The 9,062-nt window shown below is 38.3% G+C and overlaps 1 protein-coding gene across 1 annotated transcript in view; it reads right to left on the reverse strand.

Annotated features, from left to right (window-relative positions):
- The window catches only part of BMPR1B (bone morphogenetic protein receptor type 1B), a 321,441-nt gene extending 313,338 nt beyond the window's left edge, over nucleotides 1-8,103 (reverse strand). The window contains exons 1-2 of the mRNA XM_046657287.1: nucleotides 8,037-8,103; nucleotides 5,076-5,172 (exon numbers count right to left, since the gene is read on the reverse strand). The gene's annotated coding sequence lies outside the window, so the exon portion shown is untranslated. The remainder of the gene's footprint in view (nucleotides 1-5,075; nucleotides 5,173-8,036) is intronic.
- Between the last annotated feature and the right edge of the window lie 959 nt (nucleotides 8,104-9,062).

Genomic DNA, 9,062 nt, shown 5'->3' on the forward strand with positions numbered 1-9,062 from the left:
AATTTTAAACTACATACTTGGCTCACATTATATGTCTGCTGCACAGCACTGTGCCAGAGGCAACCAATTTCAGCTCTTACCTGTGCCTTGTCTTCCCTTTGGCCACACTGAACCCTGAGCAGCGCCTCAGACAGATGGCGCGTCTCCCCCGCGTGGAATGCCCTATCTGGGCAGGGCTGCTTCCTCTTCTCCTTCCAAGATTTAGCTCAGCTGCCAGCTCATCCTCAAAGCCTTTTCCCTCCCGGCCTTCCTTTCCTTCCCCAGTGAAAGTGTCTTCTTCCTCTGGGACCCACTGCACAACTTTCTGATTTCTATGGTAGACCCATAAAACATCACTGTAGATAAGCCCTTAATTTACACTTTTTAAGGCAACAAACTTCTTAAAATTGCTAGCACGTAAAACAGCAGTATCTTTTTTTAAAGAAGTTTTTTATATTTAAGACAAAAAACCAACTATTCGCAAAAGGTCTTGCTCAATAACAGGTACCCAGGAGAGAATAACAGAGATCTAAGGGACCTATCTTATCTCTAAGGGGAATACCAGACAGCCTCTGGCCTGATGCCCACCTTTCTGAAGTTAGGAACCCCATAAAAACATGACTCCGCATTTACATGTCACGTGCCTTAGGGTTCTGCAATGCCGAAAATATTCCTACTAGTCTAACATTCGCACCTCACCAAAAGTCCAATCATAGTAAGTATTCTAATTTTTTCAGACAGAAAAAGATAAATCAAAATATACTATTTATGAACATCACCTTTCAGATATCAGTTTCTTCCATGCCTAATATTTCTTGCATCAAATACAAAAATTTGAGTTAAAAACGCTTCTCTAACCACAAGAACAAATAATTGTCAGGTTTACTTTGAACTGAGTAGTAAATCAGCCCTGTAGTTCTATTGGGAAAATATATATGTAATTAAAAGGTATACCTGCTAATAAGGAGTTGCCCATATCAGGGAAAAAAAATACTCTGAATTAGAATTTTTTTTAAAACTTCAGAAACATTACACTTTTGGTCACTAGGAAGAAGAGACTTAGGCAGCACAGGATAGGAGTTAAGAGGGCGGGCCCTGGGGTCAGATGACTCGAGTTCAATGTAGCTGTGACACTTTGGGCAAGTTACTTAACTCTTCACGGTTATTTTTATCTTTTTGAGGATTAAATAAGTTTATGAGGACAAATTAAAGGGTTTAAAAGAGTGCTTGGCACATGGTAAATGGCAAAAAAAGGTCAAAAAAATCATAAATCAAGTCAAAATACAAATTGTTATTATTTCCAAATCATCACAAAGGGCTATTTTTTTCCACAATACATAACAAGCTCCTAAAAACTAAACAAGAACAAAGACCAATAATTCATGAAAAATAATCAATGTGAACAAAGATTTTACTAAAAAATCAAACATAAGTGTTTTTTAACTATATGAGAAGATGCCAAACTTTCTCTCATAATAAGAAAAATTCAAAGTAAAACATTAAAGAGATAGTATGTTTTCTTTACCAGCTTTGCAAAACTTTAAGAGTTTGATACCCATTCACTGGTAGCAGACAGCGAAGCAGTTACTCACACATGCAGGTGGGCGTGGAAATCTGTACAAACTCTGTAGTGTGCAGCTCTGTGCTCTAGGAAGTGTTCCTGCAGCTCCATGCATGAGTGTATACAAATAACAAATGGCTAGAAAAACCAAACCATGTCATATCCATACACTGCTGTTAAAAGAACTATATGCAGCACTTAGAGGAATGATGCGGCTTTATCTGCATTAATATGGAATGACAGACCACATACACTGTTAAGTGAAAGCAACATACAGATCACTGTATATAGCTACTCTAATTTGTATTTATAAAGCAAGAAATACATATATTATATATGATATACATGCTATACGCACTGTTCTGTGTCACATATATGTCTATGTACACATGTATACACACCCACACACACAATCTCTGGAAGGATATCAAGAACCTGGTCCCAGTAACTGTCTCTGGCGAGGCCATCTGAGTGGATGGGAGACAGGAGCAGGAGGAAGCTTACCTCTGCAGCTTCTGAGTTTTGTACCATGTGCCTAAGAAACCTAATCACCCACTAAATTAAATCACTTATTTTTTTAAAAACCAAGTTCCTAAGCACTTTTTTACTCTGTTGCACCAAGCCCTTAACAAAGCACATATGCAGACTGAAGCACTACATATATGTGAGTTACTATGAAAATAATGTCCTTCAATTTTTCCAACAGTCATCTCCTTTAAGTGTTTCGATAGGAAAAACTTCCCATAAACTAAGATTAGAATGTATATCAAGAAACATTGAAAACCATTTACAATTATTTTCATCATCAGATTAACTACCATTAATAGGAAACATGAGGCATCTAAATGGCTAGTAATCTCTCTCTCTCTTTTCTTTTTTTTTTTTTTAAAGACTGGCACCTCAGCTAACATCTGTTGCCACTCTTTTTTTTCCTTCTTCTTCTTCTCCTGCCCAAAGCCCCCCAGTACCTAGTTGTATGTCCTTCTGGTTGTCCTACGTGGGACGCCACCTCAGTACGGCTTGATGAGTGGTGTTAGGTCCACACCCAGGATCCAAACCGGTGAAACCCTGAGCCACCAAAGCAGAACACGCCAACTAAGCCACTCGCCCACAAGGCCAGCCCCATCTCACTTATTAAAAGTTAGCATGGTCTTAGGAGATAGAATCTTTAAATAGTAGAATTTTACAAAAGTTACACTTAATAAATATTTTCAATATACATTGGCATCTAAAAATATATTATTCCTTCTTTCGGGACATACATGCTTATCACCAAAGAGATTATTGCTATGACAACATAACATGTTTTGTCAACTGATATAATTTATTGCAATTCGGAAAAGCTGTTAATCTTACTAGAAGATCGTTCCATTTTTAAACAGCATTTCTTTAAGAAAATAACTTCAGACAAAGTGTTAGCATGCACAGGGAATGACTTTGGAGTTGAAGATCCGTGTGCATGCTGCTGCCAACAAAAAAACCTATCAGCAAATTGTGTCTGACATTTTAAAAACTGCTGTAAAGATAACCTGTAGAAACCTATAAAAAATAAAAACGCCTTAGAGGAAAATCTTTACAACTGTCTACATAATCAAAGATGACTCAGACAAACCAATAAAATCTATGTCTTCCAAAACAAGCCTCTAAACTGAAAAAGCAAACGGTTTTCAAATCGTTAACACCTCATCGAGGTGAGGAGAAAAGACTATACCCTACCTCTGAAGGATACTTTCAAAGAAAAGAAAATGAACAAAGCGCACAGTTGTTCAGACTCCTCTGCGATTTTAATGACAGCCTCATTCTTAAGAACTGTCGAGTTCAGTCAGTGGGGAAAAAATTAGTCTCCTTTACTAGCAAAATATCTACCGTAGGCACTGCCAATTCCCTTTCAGAGGAAGATATGGAAGAGCTGCTAACAGCTGTGTGTTGGTGACGCTGAACTTTCTGCACTGGATAATCAGTGATCCAGAAAGCATAAAACACACCCATTCTGGTGAACCATTTTATTGGTTCTGGTTCATAAGGTTCTAAAGTACAGAACTCCATTTCCTACGCCAAACCTTAATCTCCAAGTGAAATAAGATTTAAGGTCTTTGAAGCGGTTCAATTTTGATCAGTTTTTCACTGCCAATGTCAAAGTTGTAGAAGAATTCAAAGAAGCACACAAAAATCTTAGAGTTTCAAAGAGATTAAAAAAAAAAAAAGGCTCCCTTGGCTTTTCAAACCAGAGAGGAGGTAAAGGGGGAAAAACAGTAGTCCTCAAGTGTGCAAAGTTGGAGGAAGGAAGGAAAAAGAAAGGGGAAACACTAAGAGGAGGGAAGACAGTAAGACAAGTGTAAGAGAAAAAAGGATAGAAGGAAAGGAAAACAAGCAGGTAACGAATACTACCTGATGGAACTGACCTGTCCCCCAGACACATCTGTACTTGAAAAGCTCATGCAGAAGCCTGGGCGTCCAACTTATCCTGACGCTGAATGACTCCCCCCAGGCACTTGCCTCAGGGTGATCACCTGCAGCTGCACACAAGGGTACACAACGGTGCCTCCTACAGCCCCATGGCAGCCCAGGGAAGCTGTTCCAGCTGGTGATATTTAAATCCCCAGGTGTAATGGAAAATGACTGGCAACATTCATACTATGATCAGCATATTTCAAGCACAATAATACTTCTATTTTGCACAATTTGCAAATATTGAAAATATTTTTTTCAAGGCCAGCCCTGTGGGCTAGTGGTTAAATGTTCGGTGCACTCCACTTCAGCAGCCTAGAAATAACCCAATTGTAATGATAAACTGTTAAAATTCCATACGGAACACAGCTAATGATGGGGCAGCCTCTGGCAGAGGACTGGTGGGAATATTAGAAAAGGTTAGGCTAAGGATGTGCCTTTTGAGCTCAAATATGAAGCATGAGAAAATAATCAGTTGGCCAAGAGAGGATGAGGAAGAAAGGATTCAGGAGAGTGAATAACAGACAGATACAAAATCCTCCAAAGATGGAAAGTAGCTTGAAAGGACCAGGGAAAAAGGAGAAGTGTGGAGAACAGACGGTGGCCGGATAATGGGGCTGTTGTATGGGTCTTGTTAAGGATATTTTCTTTACCCTAAGAATAATGAAAGGTTTTTGAAGGTCAAATGAAACATGATAACTACTAGTATTTATTGACCATCAACTAAGTGCCAAGGACTATTCTAAGCACTTCATATTAATTAACCTTTTTAATTCTCATAACTCTATGAAGGAGGGACTATGTGTATCTACATTTTAAAGATGAGAACACTGTAATGCACAGAAAGTGAAACGTCATGCTCAATGTTAGTGTAGAGTGAGCATATGACCTATGCAGTGTGACTTTTATACTCCCTTTCTGCATGAGATCAACCTGATCAAACAAGGAAATCAGTTGCTCTATGGTACAAACAAACCTTCCTCCATCAACCCTTAGAAACTCTAATTAACTGGAATAATAATGGTGTCTGGAGTAGATAATCATTTACCGCCAGCAGTAAATTCCCCCAAAATTAATACATACTTACATGATTAACATTATTAATATCCACCTGTACTATTTCAGACATCATGGCAGTATCTGGAGGTAAATTTTCCAAAAGGAAGCTCCAGTAGTAACAGTATCTGGAAGAGTTTAAAAAAGAGGAGGAAGGAGGACTCTAAAATTATAAACTGTACCAAATCAAATCCTACCTATGATGCTGACATCATTAACAAGAAATTAATAAAAACTAGTGACTCACAAATATTTTAAACATTGGAATTTTAAAATTAAGACTAGCTTTATTGACACAGTATGACCAGCTTGATCTTCTAAGGAGACAGATTATATTCACAAACACAAAATATACTGAAGCACATAAATGTAAACACACATATGGATAGAATTTTGTAATCACACCTGGTGTCCACATACTAACATTCCTGAAAAAGACTTTAAGGCATAAATACTCAAATAAAATTTTTCCTAAATATGGAATTTTCCCTTTTGAAGATGTCCCAATAAATAATTCATTGTTTATTTCTAGGGAAATTCACTATAAAAATATATGCAAGTTATTTAATACAAATTTTCTTGCTTTTTTTTTTTTTTTTTAAAGATTTTATTTTTTCCTTTTTCTCCCCAAAGCCCCCCAGTACATAGTTGTATATTCTTCGTTGTGGGTCCTTCTAGTTGTGGCATGTGGGACGCTGCCTCAGCGTGGTCTGACGAGCAGTGCCATGTCCGCGCCCAGGATTTGAACCAACGAAACACTGGGCCGCTTGCAGCGGAGCGCGCAAACTTAACCACTCGGCCACGGGGCCAGCCCCCAAATTTTCTTTCTTATGAGAGCCTAACATATTACTTAGAAGAGGCTTGGAGAACTCCATCATTACACATGTATTTTATTGAGATACAATTCCAAAAGTTTTTTAATTCAGGATAATTATGGTCTTTGTTTTTCCTACAACTCAACCTACAAAAGATAGAGGTACTAATTTTTTTTTTCAACTGATCCCTTCAACTCTTTTTTTTTGAAGAAGAAGAAGATTGGCCCTGAGGTAACATCTATTGCTGATCTTCCACTTTTTTTTTTCTCCCAAAAGCCCTAGTGCATAGTTGTATATCCTAGTTGTAAGTCCTTCTAGTTCTTCTATGTGGGATGCCACCACAGAACAGCTTGATGAGCAGTGTGTAGGTCTGCACCCAGGATCTGAACCATCAAACTCTGGGACCGCCAAAGCAGAGCATGCAAACTTGACCATATGCCACCAGGCTGGCCCCCAGAGGCACTAAGTTTTATCTTACATAAACTTCCCACTGCTCAAAGATATGCTTCCAAACTAAGTACTCATTTTCTTCCCAAGTTTAGAAATGTGTTACAATATTTCTGCACTATTTTTCAAGTTAATCACTGGGCAATTTAATGAACTGCATCCATCACATCACTGTATTTTATTCTACATTTCCCCTAAGAAACCTCTCACAACGCCCAGGGTCTAGATTATGCGCCTCTCCTTTTTCCCTGGCATCCTGGACTTCCTGACCAGAGCACTGCCCGCCTTAGGCAATACCTGTCTCCTCACCTCTACCCTCCCGTACACTACACGCTCTGTGATGATCAGCACTGTATTCACCAACGTATGCCCAGCACTTAGCACAGTGCCTACCGGGCCCCTACTAAGCAGCCAATAAGTAACTGTTGGAAGAACTTCCTGAGAAGAGCACCATAAAGAAATTATGACCTGGAATAAATTGAGAGAGTCAGGAAGCTTAAAGAAAATGATAAAAAACACACCTCCTTATGAAAATTAAAATCCTGAGGAATTTTACTTTCTAATCCACAGTGGGCAAGTATGCACTTCTTCAATTTATGAAAGTATAAATCTGAAGTAGTCAGGGTGTGGTATATAGGGTCAGATATATAATCTAAATCTAATCCAATTTCACTTTTACTAAATCCTGAATCATACACTTTCAACACCTTTCTCACTCTACCACACCTCTTCTACTTGGCAAGCACGCATTTACTTTTTTTCATTGATGATTTCAAACACACACACACACATACATAGACATACGCACACTTCTGCATGAAATCTTGAGACCTAAACATCATTACTCAGGACAGAATGGTGGCTTTCTTTTAAAAGCATGTATATTTTAAGTTCAGCAGATCTTTATTTTCCAAACTATGTTCCGGGAACCCAGCGCAGTGGTTCTCACATGCATCAGAACCACCTGGAGGGCTTGTTAAAACACAGACTGCTGGCCCCACCTTCAGGATTCTGATTCAGTAGGTCTGGGGTGGGGCCCAGGTGATGGCAATGCTGCTGGTCCTGGAACCACACTTCAAGGACTAATGCCCTAGGGTACTGTCAATAGATGTTCTGTGAGGGGACAACATTCATTCTCAATATTGTCGGAAAATGCTACACATTTTCATATGCCCTCTTACAATTTCACTATACACACTAGCATATTAAAAATTCTGAAAAGTTCTGGAGTAAATTAACAGTTTTACATTATTTATCAAAATTATTTAACCTTGGAATCAAAGAGCAATCATTAACATCTGTAGAATACACTTTGGAAAAATCTACATTTGACTCTTTAGAATGGTTTCCTTAAAATGTATTTCAGCAGAACATAATTCTGTCCTTGGAAATAATCCAACTTCTTACCATGTATGACTCCTGTCCAAATCAAATAACAGCATCTCAACTTCACAGCAGGCATGGTTCATCCAATCATCGCTACCATTTCCCACAGTGCTAACTTCTGTAGCTTTTGGTGTGAAGCAAAGACCAAGATCACACAATCACACATAAAGGTAATCCTTTAATTACCAATCCAACTAATTAGAAGTTATGCATAATTTAACATTATTTTGTGAAAGCCACAAATCCACAGTATTTGTTCACATTTACTAATAAAATGTTTGAAATAATGGAATTAAAGACCTTAAGTATATTAGGTCAAAATAGTTTCTCACACAAGATCTTACCTGTTGTTTACAAACACGTCATGTGAAGCTGACATGGCAGGCACTCCCTCTCACTGTTACGACGAGTTAGTTCACTGAGGAAAGGAGCAGCAAGTGAGTCACCAATTCATGGAACTAGGTGATGACATGTCCTTTGACTCACGTTCCAGTCATCTCTCCATTACACGGTGCTGGCTCGCTGCTAACTTTAATACTCATCCCGTTCATTTTATCTAGCAACTTTTCACTCTCTCCTTCCTTTTAACCACAAAAACTGCATGTAAAAGTACATACATATCTAAATCTTTCACATTCTAGTCCAGACAGATACACCTGAATACTGCTACATTAGAAGCTAAGCACTGCTGGCTGCCATGAGAATAGCAAAAATGAATTCCTCGGGGAATAAAAAGAAAGAGAGAGTCACTTCTGAAGGAGGGCATTAGTGAATATTTACTAGGACTTAAAGGATGTAAGCTCCATGAGGCAAAAGACTTTTGTCTGTGGTAGTGCCTAGCTCACTGCAGGTACCTGACATCCATTTGTAGAATCTGTGAATGACTGAGAAGCCATAATTTAAAAACAGCACAGAAACATAAATAACATGTTTAAGAGAGTTTAGTCCTTTATACAAACTTGACTTTAAAAGGATTATTTAGACTTCCAAAGGGCAATACAGACCTCATATAATATAACCATACTGTCTTATGTCAAAGACAGAGGAACTACCACTGAAAACTCTGACCCTAGGAAAGCAGATGCCTTTGCTGCTGAGACCCCTCCAGCTCAAGCAGAGAAACAGCGGGGGGGGGGGGGGGGAGCAATGGGAAAAAGAGAACACCTACTAAACAGAACGCCATTCAGGAACAGTATTCATTTCATCAGCCAAATCTGATTATATTTCATATTAGAAAAACTACTTGCTAAAAAATCCACAGGTTTTCTTTTTAGAATTCTGTATTTGGGGCTTATTTTCATATCATTTTGAAAGTAGTATTATGCTACTTTTTTTAATCATATAAATTATTTTAGTTAAAGAATTTACAT

Source organism: Equus quagga, chromosome 3 (assembly GCF_021613505.1).
Source record: "Equus quagga isolate Etosha38 chromosome 3, UCLA_HA_Equagga_1.0, whole genome shotgun sequence".
In the NCBI taxonomy this organism is placed as follows: Eukaryota; Metazoa; Chordata; class Mammalia; order Perissodactyla; family Equidae; genus Equus; species Equus quagga.